At 42.3% G+C, this 21,148-nt stretch overlaps 1 protein-coding gene across 1 annotated transcript in view; it reads right to left on the bottom strand.

Moving 5' to 3' along the window:
• Window positions 1-5,910: 5,910 nt before the first annotated feature.
• The window catches only part of CHST3 (carbohydrate sulfotransferase 3), a 154,702-nt gene continuing 139,464 nt past the window's right edge, over window positions 5,911-21,148 (bottom strand). The window contains exon 5 of the transcript XR_012322121.1: window positions 5,911-6,935. The gene's annotated coding sequence lies outside the window, so the exon portion shown is untranslated. The remainder of the gene's footprint in view (window positions 6,936-21,148) is intronic.

Here is a 21,148-nt window from a genome sequence, read left to right on the forward strand (position 1 = left end):
AAGCTCTCAGTGTCTAGTTTCATTATTGCCATTAGTTATGCGCTCTTGTGATGACCTAGGTCGTTTCCCCCGGCCTGTATAACTAAGATGACCGGACCTCTTGCCTCTCTTCCTACCTTGATTACCTCCATTAATACCTGTGGCCATTGCAGGCCTCTAATACCTCTCCAGTTGAAATATGTGTTATGAAACTCTAATTTCCTCCCGCCTGGGTGGACTTTCCCCCTTTTTTCTGCTCAATATATATACGAGTGGCCTATCACCCACACTGTTGGCTTAGCGTCACCTGTAAAAGAAACAAACCACGTTAGGATAACAAGTCCAGTGTAGCATCTGCGTCTCAGCCCCCTGCCAGGCAGAGACACCGTCCGTCTCACCTCCCCACTCCCCGCGCGGCGTCCTCCCGCGCTCCTCTTCCTGCTGCTGTCGGCGCGCACAGCTTCCCGGGCACTGTGCTTAGGGCACGCGCGCGCTCCTTCTCTCTTGAAGGGGCCGAGCACGTCGTCCTAAGGAGTCCCCGGCCAATTCCCGGAGGACCTCCCATATACAGTGCCTACAAGTAGTATTCAACCCCCTGCAGATTTAGCTGGTTGACACATGCGGAATTAACTTGGCATTGTGACATTTGTACTGTAGATCAGCCTGGAAGTGGGAAATGCACTGCAGCAAATTTTTTTTTTTTTTTTAAACGTAAAAAGTTAATTCAGAGTGTCATTTATTATTCAACCCCTCAAACCACAAGAATTCTGTTTGGTCCCCCTAAAGTATTAAGAAGTAGTTCAGGCACCAAGAATAATGAGCTTCACATGTGTGGATTAAAGATCTCTTTTGCTAGCCTTTTCTGACTATTTAAGACCCTCCCCAAACTTATGAACAGCACTCAGACATGGTCAACATGGGAAAGACAAAGGAGCATTCCAAGGCCATCAGAGACAAGATCGTGGAGGGTCACAAGGCTGGCAAGGGGTACAAAACCCTTTCCAAGGAGTTGGGCCTACCTGTCTCCACTGTTGGGAGCATCATCCGTAAGTGGAAGGCTTATGGAACTACTGTTAGCCTTCCACGGCCAGGACAGCCTTTGAAAGTGTCCTCCCGTGCCGAGGCCAGGCTTGTCCGAAGAGTCAAGGCTAACCCAAGGACAACAAGGAAGGAGCTCCGGGAAGATCTCATGGCAGTGGGGACATTGGTTTCAGTCAATACCATAAGTAACGTACTCCACCGCAATGGTCTCCGTTCCAGACGAGCCCGTAAGGTACCTTTACTTTCAAAGCGTCATGTCAAGGCTCGTCTACAGTTTACTCATGATCACTTGGAGGACTCTGAGACAGACTGGTTCAAGGTTCTATGGTCTGATGAGACCAAGATCGAGATCTTTGGTGCCAACCACACACGTGACGTTTGGAGACTGGATGGCACTGCATACGACCCCAAGAATACCATCCCTACAGTCAAGCATGGTGGTGGCAGCATCATGCTGTGGGGCTGTTTCTCTGCCAAGGGGCCTGGCCATCTGGTCCGCATCCATGGGAAGATGGATAGCACGGCCTACCTGGAGATTTTGGCCAAGAACCTCCGCTCCTCCATCAAGGATCTTAAGATAGGTCGTAATTTCATCTTCCAACAAGACAACGACCCAAAGCACACAGCCAATAAAACCAAGGCCTGGTTCAATAGGGAAAAAGTCAAGGTGTTGGAGTGGCCTAGTCAGTCTCCTGACCTTAACCCAATTGAAAACTTGTGGAAGGAGCTCAAGAATAAAGTCCACATGAGACACCCAAAGAACCTAGATAACTTGGAGAAGATTTGCATGGAGGAGTGGGCCAAGATAACTCCACAGACCTGTGCCGGCCTGATCAGGTCTTATAAAAGACGATTATTAGCTGTAATTGCAAACAAGGGTTATTCCACAAAATATTAAACATAGGGGTTGTATAATAATTGACCCACACTTTTATGTTTAAAATTGAATAAAATTCAACTGAGCAACATAACTTTTTGGTTTGTAAGATTTATGCTTCTGTTCATAAAACCTACTCTCGTTTGCAGTTTGAAGGCTCTAACTTATTTGCATCTTATCAAACCAGCTAAATCTGCAGGGGGTTGAATACTACTTGTAGGCACTGTATAAGGCACCTCCTCCAAAATGGAGGTGCCCGAGCAAAAGTTGTTGCACAGTATATTACCTCTGCTTCAGCCCTCAGGTCCCATTGCCAGCCTGACTACTGTTCCAGTCCGCCAGCCTGACTACTCTCAAGCCCGACAGTCTGCCTTCCGCTCTACCCGCCAGTCTGTCTACGGGCAAGCCCGCCTGCTCACCAGGAAGCACCTGCCAGTTACCTGCCTGCTACCTGCCGTGCCTGCTAGCCTGCTCACCTGGGAGCACTCGCCTGTTACCTGCCTGTTTCCAGCTAGCCTACCTGGAGGCTCCTGCTGTCACTTGCCATGACCACCCGTCTGCTAACCCTGAGACTTCAGCCTGCTCTGCTGTCACGTGCCGTGACCACCCGTCAACTAACCCAGAGACTTCTACCTGTTTGTCGTGCCTACCCGCTATACCGGTCAGTCCCAGTCATCTGACCCGTGGGAGCCACCTTCTCTCTTACAAGGTCGTCCCCAGAGTAGCACCTGGTCCCTCGGCTCAGTTCCTCCCTGGTCACGGAGTCGTTAGCCGCCGTACGATCAGGGTTGGTCTGAGTTGATACTTAGTCACGCCCCTCTGGGTCCCTCCTTGCACCGCGGCATAGAGGTTCCACCACCCGGACCCGGTCTTATGTATCTCGCCAAACACGTGGATCGCCATCTCCCTATCCTCTGAACTTCTGTTTCTGACAGTCCTGCTCTTGCTGCTTCCGTGGCCGCGCCTATGCGGAATTAGTGCGTCCCGTAATCTTTGGGGTGGTTTCCTGCCGATGTTAGGCATTTATTAAATATAGCTTGGAACTGGTATCTTGATAATGGCGTTCCATCAATGTGTGATAGGAAGAAATTCCTTTGTGATCTGATGGTTATATATGTTTTTACTATTGTTACCCGACTCAGTGTACCTTTTGTGGGTTGTAGAAGTACCCAAGTGCCCCTGCCCGCTGGAACAGTTTTCGATTTGTGCATGCGTAGACATATTGCATTATAGGCTATGACTACGTCCTGGTGTAATAAGCCTCCACTGGTGGTAATTTTGGATTGAGCGACTAATTCGCTTATGCATGGCGCCCCGAAGAAGGCGATCGAAAATGCAGTAGACAGTAGTGTTGCTTCAAATTGTGAGTGTCATGTTAATGGTGTTAGGGATATGATGTGAGAAATCAGTTTTAGTGACACGGGACGGAACGTCTACACTCCTGACTTGGCTGACCCCTTTTCCACCCTTTTATGGATTGTCTGATGATGAATCTCTTTGTCACATCTCCCCAATTCAGTAGTTGGAAGTGAAATGCTACTCCGGTCAGACACCGCTGTGCTGACGCCCCTGATATGCCCCTCATCATTAGCTGGTGGAGAAATTCTATGGTGACTTGTAATCTGGCTTGTTCACATTGGTCAACCCGTCTGCCTGCTACTAGTCAGGTCCACTCTTCCCATGCCTTACCGTATGCTTGCCACATCGACGGGGCAACTGATGCTCTGATTAATGGCATCAACTATTCGCCACTAGATCCCATAGGGAGGTGGGCAACTGTTGCCTGATGGGTGGGCGTTGGGGAGGAGCTCTGTGAAAATCTGCCAATTGAATTGTGATAAAGCGTTAGCAGCAGCGTTAGACCCCTTAGCATCGTGGCTAGCGCGGACCCATACATTGTGTTTTAGGCACAGGAATGCTAGCCGGCGTAGTAGGCCTAGCACTGGGAGAGACGATGATGCCATCTTATTAATGCAGTGCGCTAGGCTGGTGTTTTTTGTTATGAAGCGTATATTTTTGTTAGCCAGGCGCGCGCCCCATATTTCTATTGCTACCACTATTGGGAAGAGTCCCAGGAGTGTCTGTTTTTTTGTCAGCACTTGTTCTGCCCAATACGGAGGCCATAAGCTTGTGCACCATTGGTTATTTAGTATTGCTGCATATCCATACAGATGGGCTACTCAAATGAGTAACAGACACTGCTACTGGCCCAAAAGGTTTTACTTGGCTAGATGCAGTAAAAAATTGTTTTTAAATACAAAGGTGGTGTAGCTTGGTACAGATGGGCTACTACAATGAGTAACAGACACTGCTACAGGCCCAAAAGGATTTACTGGGCTAGATGCAGTAAAAAATTGTTATTAAAAACAAAGGTGGTGTAGCTTGGTACAGATGGGCTACTACAATGAGTAACAGACACTGCTACTATGCCCAAAAGGTTTTACTTGGCTAGATGCAGTAAAAAATTGTTATTAAATACAAAGGTGGTGTAGCTTGGTACAGATGGGCTACTACAATGAGTAACAGACACTGCTACAGACCCAAAAGGATTTACTGGGCTAGATGCAGTAAGAAATTGTTATTAAATACAAAGGTGGTGTAGCTTGGTACAGATGGGCTACTACAATGAGTAACAGACACTGCTACTATGCCCAAAAGGTTTTACTTGGCTAGGTGCAGTAAAAAATTGGCATTAGATACACAGGTGGTTTAGCTTGCAACACGGATAGGCTACTCCACTGACTAACACACACTGCTAGAGGCCCAAAAGGATTGACTTAGCTATATTTAGCCAAATGCTGTGAAAAACACTTGCACAGCACTGGCACAGACCTGCCTGGCAAAAAGTGCTAGGAACTGCTGTAACCTAGCCCTCAAAAGGGCTGCAATTACAACGAATCCCTACTCCCTAAACCTATCTGTCTATTTAAGAGCAAATTCGCTTGCAATTCACACAGTTACAAAGTATAGCGCCCACAGCAGCAGCGGTGCCGTCTAACACTCAGCTGCAGCAGTGAGAAAATGGTGGCGACGGAGAAAATGGCTGGGTCTTATAGGGCAAGGACATGTGACATACACAGCCAATGACACATGCCCTTGCTTGTGTGAAAAAAAAGCACTTCGCTGCGTGTGTGCGCTGCTGATAGGCTGACAGACGGCACCTCCACACTGTAAGAAAAAAAAAATGGAGATCGGCATTATTTATTATGCAGAGATCCATCCCCTGCCCCTCCCCCCGCCCACTCTACACTGAAACTGTCTATTAACATTGATTAACAGTATTACTGCGAAAAAATCCAGTTGCGATTTTGGTTCACGAACAGTTATTGAACATAACCTCGAACAGCCGGATTTTTTGCAAATCGTTCGGGTTCGTCGAACGGCTCGAACACCGCCCAAAACATCTTGACTTTGAGATTGGTGAACAGTTCGAGTCGAACACCGCTCATCTCTACCTTTAAGTCCAGCTCACAGTGTTTGACTGTGCCCCGAACGCACATGTCAAAATGCAACTGCACAGATATATTCGCTGAACAATCGCATCACTTTCAGCTTTATCCAAGTACTTTAAAGGATAAAAAAGAAAGGATGAAATAATGAATCATTCAATGTTAGGAAAACTGATAGGCATCCACATCTTGTTGTATTACAGTCTAGACCTATATTCATTGATAGATATTGCATGTAGACAGAAATATTTCCTACTTGTTGAGTTTTATCATTACATTACCTTTAATACACAAACTATGAATGTCCTTTTTCACATGACTGTATGAAATACAACATAAGTCAGTGTCTTTTCTGGATGGTCCCTTGAAACATTGTGCCGTGTTTAACTTATATGCAAAAAAAATTGCCATCATGCAAGACCTTAATTTTAACCAAAATGGTTTTGAATATAGTTATGGTCATTTAATTAAAGAAACCTGACTGCCAAAAGTTTTGCATATACTATTTATTGATCACAACATAGAGAGTAATTCATTGTTTACAATGCCATAACTTAGTATTTTGTAGTATAACCTCTTGCTTTAATTACTGCACCACACCAACGAGGCATTGAAGCCACTAGGGTACTCAAGATATCTTGAAGGATCTTGCTCCATTCTATTTGCAAATACGCAAACAATTCATCTTTATTGCTATGAGTGCAGGCCCCAACTCGTCTCCCTAACTCATCCCAAAGGTGCTCTATAGGGTGTAAATTAGGTGATTGGTTTGGCCACTGCAACAGGCGAACATTTTTCTTTGCTAACCAATTTTTGACTAAATTGGATGTGTGCTTAGGATCATGGTCTTGCTGGAATTTCCATCCTCTGCCTACTTTGCTTTTACCATGTGGTAGCATTGGATTCTCCAGTATATCTTTGTACATGGTAACATTCATGTTTCCATCAATTCTATGCAGAGGGCCAATGGCAGATGCAGGAAAGCAGCCCCAAACCATGACATTGCTACCACCATGTTTCACTGTAGGTGTTTGGTACCTTACATTATTTCGTTTTCCAGTTGGGCGGTATATATAGTGCTTGCCATCACTAGCAAACAGATTGTATTTAGACTCATCTGACCACAACACCTTAGACCAATCTTTCTCTTTCCATTGGCTGTGTTCTTTGGCAAACGCAAGTCAGACCTTCCAGTTTTTTTGCTGCGATTAAAGACTTCTTGACTGGAACTCGTGCATTCAACCCTATTGCTCTCAGCCATTGCACCACAGTTTCACGACTCATTTTGACCCCACATTCTTCGTTCATTTCGTGTGAAATCTCTACAGCACTTTTATGGACATCAGATACTGAATTTTTCTTAATAATGTGATCAACTCTGGAGAAAGTTTTCCGTGGTCGTCCACTTCTAGGTTTGTCAGCTGTTCCATAACCTTCTATTTCTTTCTTTAATATATGTGACACTTGACTCTGAGGACAGTTGAATTCCATAGCTACCTCTTTTTGGCTTTTGCCTGACTTTACTCTCAGAATAATAAGCTTCCCGACATCTGGTGATAAATTATGCTTTGTCTTTCCCATGTTTTAACCTAAAAATACACACATAAAAAAAAAAAATTAGGCAAAATTTGGCTACCCATGACAAAATATGTAAAACATTTGGCCCAGCAAATTTTGAAAACTAACACATAAAGGGATAAAACAATGTCAAACACAATTTTCGTCTTTATAGCTGACAACCAGACAGAAGTAATCACACTTTTTAAAAAAATGCAAAACTTTTGATCGACACTGTATATACAATATATATATATACAGTGGGTACGGAAAGTATTCAGACCCCTTTAAATTTTTCACTCTTTGTTTCATTGCAGCCATTTGGTAAATTCTAAAAAGTTCATTTTTTTTCTCACTGAAGTACGCTCTGCACCCCATCTTGACTGAAAAAAACTGAAATGTAGAAATTTTTGCAAATTTATTAAAAAAGAAAAACTGAAATATCACATGGTTATAAGTATTCAGACCCTTTGCTCAGTATTGAGTAGAAGCACCCTTTTGAGCTAGTACAGCCACAAGTCTTCTTGGGAATGACGCAACAAGTTTTTGACACCTGGATTTGGGAATCCTCTGCCATTCTTCCTTGCAGATCCTCTCAAGTTCCGTCAGGTTGGATGGTGAATCTTGGTGGACAGCCATTTTCAGGTCTCTTCAGAGATGCTCGATTGGGTTTAGGTCAGGGCTCTGGCTGGGCCAGTCAAGAATGGTCACAGAGTTGTTCTGAAGCCACTCCTTTGTTATTTTAGCTGTGTGCTTAAGGTCATTGTCTTGTTGGAAGATGAACCTTCGGCCAAGTCTGAGGTCCAGAGCACTCTGGAAGAGGTTTTCATCCAGGATATCTCTGTACTTGGCCGCATTCATGTTTCCTTCAATTGCAACCAGTCATCCTGTCCCTGCAGCTGAAAAACGCCCCCATAGCATAATGCTGCCACCACCATGTTTCACTGTTGGGATTGTATTGGGCAAGTGATGAGTAGTGCCTGGTTTTCTCCACACATACTGCTTAGAATTATCACCAAAAAGTTCTATCTTCGTCTCATCAGACAAGAGAATCTTATTTCTCATAGTCTGGTAGTCCTTCATGTGTTTTTGAGCAAACTCTATGCGGGTTTTCATATATCTTGCACTGAGGAGAGGCTTCAGTTGGGCCACTCTGACATAAAGGCCTGACTGGTGGAGGGCTGCAGTGATAGTTGACTTTGTGGAACTTTCTCTCATCTCCCTATTGCATCTCTGGAGCTCAGCCACAGTGATATTGGGGTTCTTCTTTACCTCTCTCACCAAGGCTCTTCTCCCACGATTGCTCAGTTTGGCTGGACGGCCAGGTCTAGGAAGACTTCTGCTGGTCCCAAACTTCTTCCTTTTAAGGATTATGGAGGCTACTGTGCTCTTAGGAACCTTGAGTAATGCAGAAATTCTTTTGTAACCTTGGCCAGATCTATGCCTTGCCACAATTCTGTCTCTGTGCTCCTTGGGCAGGTTCCTTTGAGCTCATGATTCTCATTTAGTCTGACATGCACTGTGAGCTGTGAGGTCTTATATAGACAGGTGTGTGCCTTTCCAAATCAAGTCCTATCAGTTTAATTAAATATAGCTGGACTCCAATGAAGGAGTAGAACCATCTCAAAGAGGATCACGAGGAAATGGACAGCATGTGACTTAAATATGAGTGTCTCAGCAAAGGGTCTGAATATTTATGACCATGTAATATTTCAGTTTTTCTTTTTTAATAAATTTGCAAAAATTTCTACATTTCTGTTTTTGTTCAGTCAAGATGGGGTGCAGAGTGTACTTTGATGAGAAAAAAATGAACTTTTTAGAATTTACCAAATGGCTGCAATGAAACAAAGAGTGGAAAATTTAAAGGGGTCTGAATACTTTCTGTACCCACTGTATATATATATATATATATATATATATATATATATATATAAATAAAAATGTAAATGTTCATTTGTTCAAAATCTTAAATCTCCGAAAATTCTTCACAGATTGCTTTAAAATTTTGACACAACGTTGCATTCAAATACACGCATGTTTTTATATACCTACTATGTTTTTATATACTAGCTGTTGGACATAAAAGGAACAGCAAGAGGGGGGTGTTACGATCTCAGTCCCAGGCTGACTCTCCCCGGGCGCCCGGCATTCTCCCCCCTTTAGTGACATTTCATTCATAAACCCTTCTCCCTCTCCTTCATTCGCCCCAGCCGCTGCCTGTGCTCTGCTCCTTTTGTGTCCCCCCGTGTGGGTTGGGGGAAAGGGGAATCACGAGACCATCTGTTCGAGGCCGAAAGATGCTGCTGCTCATCACCACCTCTGCTCTCTGGCACCGCTGCTGCTGCGGCTTCTTCTTCTCAGGTTAGTCTTATTTTCAACTGCGCAAAAACAAGCGGGGGAGGGAGGTTAGGAGAGGGAAGCTGCACAGAGAGGCGCAACCCGCGGCCTCTGCTCTGGGCGCTGAGCTAGGCCCGAGCCTTGAAGCAGTGGGCGGAAAGCGAGCGAGTGCAAATCCCACTGCGCCACCGGCGGGAGTGGCGCTGTGATCTGGCCGGTACCGGCCCAGGCCATGTTAAGCGGATCAACCCCTGCTCCTCTGCCATCTGCCTTCATCTCTGCGCCCCCTCCTGTCACATTCCCTCTGTACTAGGGAATTGTATAACTAGCAATCCCTGACATGACCGGCTCCATTGTGACACCTGACAGCAAGTACCGACCTCTTTAGTGATCTGTGCAGAGTACAGGCCTGCAGGGGTCACAGGGTACAGGCAACAATTAATGAGCAACGTCATTGAAGCAACAATCTTGGCAGGACCTTTCAAAGGTGAAGATGTCCTCATTCCTATGATTCCAACGGATATGTCATTTCAATTTAAGAGATTGCAATTCCCAATTCGATTGGCGTTTGCAATCACCATCAACAAAGCTCAGGGCCAATCTTTAGAATTGTGCGGTTTAAATCTAGACACGGATTGCTTTTCACAGGGACAATTATATGTTATATATATCTACACAGACAATGGAACAACAAAAAATATTGTATACCCACAAGCATTGAGAAATTAAATATTTTAGAAATGTGCGCTTTCGCTTTTCTTTCTTTTCCATTTAACCAGACTGAGCCACAGTAACGCGTGGCCGGGTAAAGCTGGTATATATATATATATATATATATATATATATATATATATATATATATATATCAAGATATGTAATTTTACTGCCATGAAAGCAAAACCCTAAAACAATGACAGAATTGCTGTTTTTTTCAACTGTGCAATATATTTTCCATGTTTTTCAGTGCATTACAGGTAAATTGCATGGTGCCATTAAAAAATACAACTGTTCCCGCAAAAATATCTAATTTGGCTAGTTTGAAAAATAAAAACAAAATTCTATCTCTTGAAGAGCAAGGATAGAAAAGGAAAGTGGGAAAAAATGTTCAAATGATCAAAAGATAATCAAAAACATTTTTTTTTCCACTGCCACCAGATCTCTCTGGTTCTAGACTGGATTTTTCCATGACACTTGTTATGTTCTTACTAAAAGGTATTTTTTTATTCTATGTGAGCAAATTTGTGAGACACCAGCAAATATCCCTTTCTGAAGCACAGAACAAGCCTTCTTTGATTTATAAAAAACAGACAGCCATTCAATATTTTTTTAAAAGAGTGACTCTCTTTAAAAGGTTGTTTTTGGAAGCAATTTGAGTATTTTTAATTGACTGCTCAATTATAAGATTTGTTATTCTTAATGTTCAGCCTTGAAATTCCTTACATTGTATGGCGGGCAGGTTAACATTTGAGTTATATGGAAGCTTCATACTGCTACATATAGGAAGGAAATTCCAAACCACTTGGTGACTCTACACTGATATACACAGGAAATACCAAGGATAAAAACTCCAGAATTATTACAGCTTATCACAATCACTTCCATTGCAAGCAAGATTCATTCAATAATAGCATTGTTGCCCAGCAACTAATAGTAAAATAGTAGAAAGGGAAAAAAGAAGTCAATGAATAAAAACGAATAAGCCATTTTTATTACATTCTATGGAAGGATGAGTCAAAAGGAAAAAAATGTGAACAACATAGAACCCATTATTTCTGGCAGAAATCGAATATAACATTTCACAAAAAAGAACTCAAGACATCAGAACATCGGTGAATCATGATGTTAATAGTGCGTTTATGAAGGATTGCTTTGCAGCTTCAGAATCTTAGCAACATGCCATTTTTTTAAACTAAGACTTTTGCTCTAAACTCAAAAGTTCTTTACAAAATGTCCACTCATCTGTTCTTAAAGTTGAAGCATAATAAGAATACTGGGGAAGAAAATGATCTGAATGACACAGATGTCTAAATATAGTATTTCAGTCTAAAGTTGATCCTTGGAGCGCAGTCAGATGGCCGTAATACTTGGGTGAGGATCGCATCACAACCCTCGGACTGGCCATCGGCTCTCCTGATCTGAGCGTGATAGCTGTTATAGAAACACATGTTGTCACGCTCAGGTCAGGAGGACGGACTGCCAGTCTGAGGATTGCAATGCGATCCTTGCACGATTGTTATGGCCGTCTGTCAGCAGCCTTATAGAATTACTGTGTCAAAACTTGAAAAAAGCAATTTATGCATAAAACGTACCATGTACACAACCAGAGTTTTCTACATGGATCAGAATACTGTATCCCCATACAGAGGCAAATAAAACTTTCAAAAATAATCCACAGTATAGAAAATTGGTCCAACTATGAACATTGGTACAAAAATTTTTTTTTTTCAACACAATTGTTTATGTGGAACTTCAAAAAGATGTGGTGCATATTTACAATGAAAACGCTAAATCCATCACAGCTGTCACAAAAGTGGAGTAAGTCTGAGACAAAGTTTTCACGGCTGCGCCCCTGCAGAAAGGGAAGATACCTGAGCTTGAGAAAAGGGAGGTCCCCGAAAAGTCACAACAACAAAGCTAGAGCAACAGGTGCAGATGGAATATCCATAACGCAGCATTTATGCAGTGGATGACATGGAGCCGTGAATATTTTGTCTCATGGGATTACTTCACTTTGGTGAGAGTGGTGATGGATTTTGCATTTGCTTTGTAAATTTGACACTAAAACTTTTGAAGTTCTACTTAATGAAGTTTGTTGAAAAAAGAGGTTTTTGTATTGGTGTTCAAGGTTGTATCATATACTGCGAAATAGAGAGAGACAATTCATGGTACATTGTTCTATGAGGGGGTTAAGAGTTTGTCAAGAAGGGTCAAAGGTCTGGAGGAGTATATATAAAATTGGACCATGATTGACTACATTACATTTTTCAGACGTATTCAGAGACATCACACAAGATTATATGGATTGCATTTTACCAGTCCAGATTTGTATTACAGTGGTGTGTGTGACGCGCCCCCTGGGCCATATTCTTTTAGGGGAATACCCGGAGCCGGATCAGATGGGGGTTGTAGTCTTCCGAGTGGCTGTGACCCGGTCCGTGCCCAGGGTGTCAAGCTCAGTTGTATGTGGCAGTCCTACAGATGTTATTAAGTTCTTAATGTCGACTATGCCACCCGTTGTATTGCGGTCACTATGGCCGCCGCTGCAGCAGGGTCCGCTGAGGCTGATGGTGTTGGTGCAGCTTTTGATGGTATAACCCCCAACGGGTGGGGTATAGCCTCAGGGGGTCAGGTGCAGAGGATGGGGGTTGTGGTGGTGCAGCGTAGATGTTAAATGAAGACCGAGTCGGGTTATGCAGTTTAGGGTATTTACTCACTGCTGATGTTCCGGTCACTCCAGCTTCAAGTGACCACCCGAGCCGTGCTGCGTCCACCAGGTCCTGGATTCAGCAAACCCCCAAACAAGTCCGGAGCGTGACCCTGAGCTCTCCTTCTGTCCTTTCCTCTGGCCGTCCCCACTAGTGATCCACCTAGGTCCAGCTCCCTCGGGCCTTCTGTTGGGAGACCCTTGGCCTTGGGTTCCCTGACCCTCCACGTGGTCTGCCTTCGGGGTGGATGTGGTGGGTGGCCGTGGCAGACGCTGCCCACGGCCTCCGGTCTCTGGCTAGGGTGTGCTTTTGCCCCCACCAGCTTGGGATCCGGTACCCTATTGCCGACTCTTCACCCGGGGATTGAATTTGGGTTCTCAGAGTCCTTTCTTTTCCCCCTCTGGGTCTCTCTTTCTTCTCCTCTCTCACTCTGGCTCAGGCTGCTCTGCTCCTCTGCTAAGACTGACTGACTGACCCTGATCTTAGATGGTGCCCACCTTAAATACTCCCTCTATGTGTGAGCTCAGGTGACCAGCACCCAATGAGCTCCTAACTTTACCCAGGCTGCTCCCCCTATCTGCCCCTACACTACTTGGGATGTACCACCCCCCTCCCACTCCAGCCAGGAACAGACTCGGTCGTACCTGCACATTTCTAAGTGGGAGTACCGTTGGTCTGCTCCTCGGAAATGGGATGTGTGTAGTGCATGCAGCCTACCGAGCTCAGTTCCACACTCCATCCTTACCCGGGAGTGGAATATCACACCTCTGGGTTGAGGTGCAATACCCCTGTAGCAGCCGGATCCTCAGGGTGCTACATGTGCATGAGTACTTTCCCTACTCGGATACTTCACCTTTTGTTATTTTTACTACTGTGTACCTAATAAGCCAAAACTCATATCAGATATTGCTTATTTATAGGTGAATGAGGAAATCACCAGCTCACCTACGTTGCCAACTTTAGATCTTGGAGAGCCTGGAGCAAGATGGTGATCAATTGAAAAAAAAGAGATTGTGGTGTCCGGCTCGATACAAATGGATTAAAATTAGCACTTTATTTCAAGCATTTCAAACCTATAGAAGAGTAGTGAATGGATAATCATCAAGGTGTTTCAAACGCTATATGCATTCTTAATTAAGTTAAAATACACTCTCGCTATGTGGATGAAAAGTATACTTACTCTCCAATAGCAAAATCTGCCACCCTTCAGATGAAATCCACAACTAATATGCACATGTGATTTAATTATCTTAATTGAATAGTCTTTGTAGGCAAAGAGTTAGTTATCTATATTGGAGAAACCTCAGATTTATGTGAACAGGGTGTTAAGATATTGAAGTGGTGAGCAAGATTGAATGAATATAAAAATAGAGTATACGCTAATTTTAATATATTTAACAAGCCAGTTGTAAAAAAAAATCTAAATGAACTCAACCACCCCTATAAAAAGCAAAATAAATGCAGTATATATACAGTACAGACCAAAAGTTTGGACACACCTTCTCATTTAAAGATTTTTCTGTATTTTCTTGACTATGAAAATTGTATATTCACACTGAAGGCATCAAAACTATGAATTAACACATGTGGAATTATATACTTAACAAAAAAGTGTGAAACAACTGAAAATATGTCTTATATTCTAGGTTCTTCAAAGTAGCCACCTTTTACTTTGATGACTGCTTTGCACACTCTTGGCATTCTCTTGATGAGCTTCAAGAAGTACTCACCAGAAACGGTCTTCCAACAATCTTGAAGAAGTTCCCAGAGATGCTTAGTACTTGTTGGCCCTTTTGCCTTCACTCTGCGGTCCAGCTCACCCCAAACCATCTTGATTGGGTTCAGGTCTGGTGACTGTGGAGGCCAGGTCATCTGGCGTAGCACCCCATCACTCTCCTTCTTGGTCAAGTAGCCCTTACACAGCCTGGAGGTGTGTTTGGGGTCATTGTCCTGTTGAAAAATAAATGATGGTCCACCTAAACGCAAACCGGATGGAATAGCATGCCGCTGCAAGATGCTGTGGTAGCCATGCTGGTTCAGTATGCCTTCAATTTTGAATAAATCCCCAACAGTGTCACCAGCAAAGCACCCCCACACCATCACACCTCCTCCTCCATGCTTCATGGTGGGAACCAGGCATGTAGAGTCCATCCGTTCACCTTTTCTGTGTCGCACAAAGACACGGTGGTTGGAACCAAAGATCTCAAATTTGGACTCATCAGACCAAAGCACAGATTTCCACTGGTCTAATGTCCATTCCTTGTGTTCTTTAGCCCAAACAAGTCTCTTCTGCTTGTTGCCTGTCCTTAGCAGTGGTTTCCTAGCAGCTATTTTTTCATGAAGGCCTGCTGCACAAAGTCTCCTCTTAACAGTTGTTGTAGAGAAGTGTCTGCTGCTAGAACTCTGTGTGGCATTGACCTGGTCTCTAATCTGAGCTGCTGGTAACCTGCGATTTCTGAGGCTGGTGACTTGAATAAACTTATCCTCAGAAGCAGAGGTGACTCTTGGTCTTCCTTTCCTGGGGCGGTCCTCATGTGAGCCAGTTTCTTTGTAGCGCTTGATGGTTTTTGCAACTGCACTTGGGGACACATTCAAAGTTTGCCCAATTTTTCGGACTGACTGACCTTCATTTCTTAAAGTAATGATGGCCACTCATTTTTCTTTACTTAGCTGCTTTTTTCTTGCCATAATACAAATTCTAACAGTCTATTCAGTCGTACTATCGGCTGTGTATCCACCTGACTTCTGCACAACACAACTGATGGTCGCAACCCCATTTATAAGGCAAGAAATTCCACTTAATAAACCTAACAGGGCACACCTGTGAAGTGAAAACCATTTCCAATGACTACCTCTTGAAGCTCATCAAGAGAATGCCAAGAGTGTGCAAAGCAGTCATCAAAGCAAAAGGTGGCTACTTTGAAGAACCTAGAATATAAGACATACTTTCAGTTGTTTTATACTTTTTTGTTAAGTAAATAATTCCACATGTGTTAATTCATAGTTTTGATGCATTCAGTCTGAATGTACAATTTTCATAGTCATAAAAATACAGAAAAATCTTTAAATGAGGTGTGTCCAAACTTTTGGTCTGTACTGTATATATATATAGGGTTGTCCAAAAGTAGATGGACAGAAAGTGTAATAAGATTATGAAGGGGGAGATTTATCAAACATGGTGTAAAGTGAAACTGTCTGTTTCCCTTAGCAACCAATCAGATTCCACTTTTCATTCCTCACAGACTCTTTGGAAAATGAAAGGTGGAATCTGATTGGTTGCTAAGGGCAACTGAGCCAGTTTCACAGATCTAGTTTTCACAGACCGATCTCCCCCAAATCTGTTTTCTTTTCAGATAATTCAGATAACACATAATGGCAAATAATTTAAATATAGAGCAAAGAAAATGGATTTTAACAGAGTATTGGAAATCTCAAAATGCTGAAACCGCAAATGGGTTCAAACATTTGTTACTCAAGCCCCAAAGAGACAAACCATTTACCGCATTCATGACTAATTCAGTGCCACTGGCTCAATCCTTAATGCTCCAAAAACTGGTCGACCCAAAACAGTCTTTACAGAAGATAATAAACAACTTGTTGCTGAACCATTTGTTCAGAGTCCAAAAAAGTCACCAGAAGAGCCTCTTTGGAATTGGGAATTTCACAAGCTTCTTTCATGCGAATCCTGAAATCTATTGGGTGGAAAGCTTATCGTCCACGTCTAATTCATGGCTTATTGGAGAATGATCCAGATAGGCGGCTGCAATTTAGTGAGATGATGCTTAACGAAATTGAAGAAAGTCCAGTAATTTTAGATAACATTATGTGGAGTGATGAAGCTTCTTTCAAATTATCCGGCCATATTAACAGACATAATTGTATTTACTGGTATAATGAGAACATGCATTTAACATTAGAGCAATAACTAAATGAGCCTGGTGTCAATATTTGGGGTGGTATTTCAAGTTTTGGTGTTTTAGGACCAATATTTTTTGATGGAACAGTCACAGGAGATAAGTATCTCGAAATTCTAATGAATCAAGTTGTTCCCCAGTTACAGCAACAGCCTAATTCACATGACCTTTATTTCCAACAAGATGGGGCCCCTCCACATTATTCAAGAGTAGTCCGCGAGTATCTTGATGAAACATTTCCTAATAAATGGATTGGCCGAAGAGGCTCACTTGATTGGCCGGCACGTTCACAAGACTTGACCCCAATGTATTTTTTCTTTTGGGGAGTACTCAAGGACAAAGTTTATAGTCGAAAACCAAAAAGTGTCAGTGATTTGAAAAATTACATAAGAGATGCAATTCAAGAAATTAATACCCAAAGAGACTTGTGCAAAAAAGTTTGTCGAAGCGTAAGCGGCAGACTTCAAAGCTGTGCAAATTGTAATGGAAAACAGTTTGAGCACCTGCGTTGATAAAATGTAAGGGCTTTTGTATTATTGTTCAGAATACAATTTAATTGTCAATGTTATGCTTGTGTATATATATATACATATACACACATATATACAGTGCATTGTGAAATTATTTGGCCCCCTTGAACTTTTCTACCTTTTGTCACATTTCTGGCCTCAAACATAAAGATATAAAATTCTAATTTTTTTGGGAAGAATCAACAAGTGGGACACAATCTTGAAGTGGATCGCAATTTATTGGATATTTTAAACTTTTTTAACAAATTAAAAACTGAAAAGTGGAGCGTGCAATATTATCGGGCCCTTTACTTTCAGTGCAGCAAACTCACTCCAGAAGTTCAGTGAGGATCTCTGAATGATCCAATGTTGTCCTAAATGACTGGTAATGATAAATAGAATCCACCTGTGTGTAATCAAGTCTCTGTATAAATGCACCTGCTCTGTGATAGTCTCAGGGTTCTGTTTCAAGTGCAGAGAGCATCATGTAGACCAAGGAACACACCAGGCAGGTCCGAGATACTGTTGTGGTGAAGTTTAAAGCTGGATTTGGATACAAAAAGATTTCCCAAGTTTAAAACTTCTCAAGGAGCACTGTGCAAGTGATCATATTGAAATGGAATGAGTATCAGACCACTGAAAATCTACCAAGACCCGGCTGTCCCTCTAAACTTTCATCTCTAACAAAGAGAAGACTGATCAGAGATGCAGCCAAAAGGCCCATGATCACTATGGAAGAACTACAGAGATCTACAGCTGAGGTGGGAGAGTCTGTCCATAGGACAACAATCAGTCGTACACTGCACAAATCTGGCCTTTATGGAAGAGTGGCAAGAAGAAAGCCATTTCTCAAAGATATCCATAAATAAAAAGTCTTGTTTGAAGTTTTCCACAAGCCACCTGGGAGACACACCAAACATGTGAAATAAGGTGCTCTGGTCAGATGACACCAAAATCGAACTTTTTGGCCACAATGCAAAACAATATGTTTGGCGTAAAAGCAACACAGCTCATCACCCTCAAAACACCATCCCCACTGTCAAACATGGTGGTGGCAGCATCATGGTTTGGGCCTGCTTTTCTTCAGCAAGGACAGGGAAGATGGTTAAAATTGATGGGAAGATGGATGGAGCCAAATACAGGACCATTCTGGAAGAAAACCTGTTGGAGTCTGCAAAAGACCAGAGACTAGGATGGAGATTTATCTTCCAACAAGACAATGATCCCAAACATAAAGCAAAATCTACAATGGAATGGTTCAAAAATAAACGTATCCAGGTGTTAGAATGGCCAAGTCAAAGTCCAGACCTGAATTCAATCGAGAATCTGTGGAAAGAGCTGAAAACTACTGTTCACAAATGCCCTCCATCCAACCTCAGTGAGCTTGAGCTGTTTTGCAAGGAAAAATGGGCAAGAATTTCAGCCTCTCGATGTGCAAAACTGATAGAGACATACACCAAAAGGTGGTGCTACAAAGTATTAACTCAAGGGGGCCGAATAATATTGCACACCCCACTTTTCAGTTTTTAATTTGTTAAAAAAGTTTAAAATATCCAATAAATTATGTTCCACTTCACGATTGTGTTCCACTTGTTGTTGATTCTTCCCCCCAAAAATTGAATTTTATATCTTTATGTTTGAAGCCAGAAATGTGGCAAAAGGTAGAAAAGTTCAAGGGGGCAAAATACTTTCACAATGCATTGTATATATATATATATATATATATATATATATATATATATATATACTGTAAATATCAAATTCACCAGTAATCATGGACAAATTATAGACAGAACTACTTTTTGTAAATCCACCGAAGGAACGCATTGCTAGAAATACTATTTACATAACCAGATATTTAATCATGATTAAAAACGCATATAGCATTTATAACGCATTGATGATCGGTATTCATTCACCACTGTTCTATGGATTTTAAATGTTTGAAATAAGGTGTAAATTTAAACCTATTTGGATCATGCTGGACAACCCCACCTCTTTTTTTGATTATTTATTTATCTATTTATCAGAATTCTGAACTTGAATTTTATTATTTTTTCTGGACAGCTTATCAAAAAATCAGACAACATTTTTTTACAGACACATTGAGCCTGGGATTACAGAGGCTGTAGGAAATTTGCACAACTCCTGTCCACAGCCAGAGAGCACTGGCCTGGACCATAAACTGGGGTTGTGCAAAGGATCCGCTCATCTCTAGTTAATAGTTTATTTCTATCAATTAACAAAATGCAAAGTGAATGAATAAAAGAAACATCTAAATTACATCAATATTTGGTGTGACCACCGTTTGCCATCAAAACAGCATAATTTCTTTTAGGTATACTTTCACAAAGTATTGGTAACCAATTATACCAAACAGGTGATAATGATCATTATTTTCATAGGAAGGTTAAAACACAATCATTGACTAAAGCCAGAAACATCTGTGTAAGAGGCTTAAAACTGGATAAGGAACAGCTAAACTCTACTACAAAGGTGAGGCTATGGAAAACTGTTTTGTCACATCTCCACCAGAACCTTCTCCTGTGGCTTCTGCTTCTGTCGCCAGGCCCCGCCATATTCACTCTGCGGGTAGCGCTGGTGATAGAGGAGATGTCAGAAGAACCTAAAGCTCTGGATGGCGGGGTCTGTCCATCCATTAAGGCTATAGTGGCTGGGACCTGTAGTGCCGTCCAGTCTGGCAGTATGGGTGTGTGTTCCTCCAGCTGAAGTTATCAGCTCCAGCCAATTGGAGAGCACCAAACCATACTAAGGCTTCCAGCTTACTGCTGGAAGCTGCTAGATATAGCTTGGTGTTTCCTGGCTAGGTGTACATCGTCTTCTCCTGTTTTGTCTAGTGTTTTCCTGTTTTGACCCCGGGTTGTTTTTGACAATTCTTACAGATCCTGATTTTGTCCTTGACGTGACCTCTTGGCTCTGTCCCTGTTTGGAGATCATTCCTACCTATGGACAGCAGCCCTTCGTTGGTAGCATTCTACTGGGTGTAAAACCAGATCCTTGTATAGGGATTAAAGGGTATTGAGATTTCTCTGTAGTCTCGCAGACTGAGTGACTTGTGCCAAGTCTGTCCGAGGCAGACTTTTGAGCCTGTGGCATCAGGCAGATGTTACAGGTTTCATGTCACATGTTATACAGCATAGCAAGACTGAACACAAAAACAAGGAACAAGGTAGTTATACTGCATGAGCAAAGTCTCTCATAGGCAAAGGTTTGAAAGCAGATTGGAGTACAAGGTCTTTTGAAGAAACACCAAGAAATGAGCAATGTTGAGGACTGTAGATGCAGTCAAGGAAACTTATTGCAACAGGTGACACATCATGCTTAATTCCTTTTGAAATCAGAAGATGTTCAGCAGTGCCATCAATTTAGAACTGGCAACAACCAGTGGGACACAGCTACACCCATCTACTGTTCAGAGAAGTCTATCCAGAAGTATTCTACATAAAAGAATTGCAACCAAAAATCCATACCTTTCATATGGAAACAAAGTGACTCAACTATGCACAAAAAAATAGAAGCTGGAGTGCAGAAAAATACAGCAGATGATCTGGACTGAAATATGTGAAATATTTCCCTATAGAGAAGGAAGATTGCTTGCCTTAGGACTGGATGTATAACCAATGTCTGCAGGCAACAGTGAAGCATCAAGGAGGTTCCTTGCAAATTTGGGTCTGCTTTTCAGCAAATAAAGTTGGGAATTTGAGCAGGATTACTGTTGTCATCAATATGGAGAAATACAGAAAGATATTATCCATCAGGCAATATAATCAGGAAAGCATCTGATTATCTACAAATTTATTTTGCAACAGGACAATGAAAGAAAATGTACAACCCATGTCATTAAGAACTATCTTCAAGAGTCCTGGAAATTATGATATGCCCTTAATGTCAACATCATTGAGTCTATCTGCGATTACATGAAGAGATAAAAAGATTTGTGCAAGCCTATATTCAGAGACGATCTGTGGTTAGTTCTTCAAGATGTTTGGAAGAATCTCCCCGTCAAGTTCCCTCAAAAATTGTGTGCAGGTGCATCAAG

The sequence above is a fragment of the Phyllobates terribilis genome, unplaced genomic scaffold (assembly GCF_046119375.1).
Source record: "Phyllobates terribilis strain yellow unplaced genomic scaffold, ASM4611937v1 Scaffold_5__5_contigs__length_657084704, whole genome shotgun sequence".
Lineage (NCBI taxonomy): Eukaryota > Metazoa > Chordata > Amphibia > Anura > Dendrobatidae > Phyllobates > Phyllobates terribilis.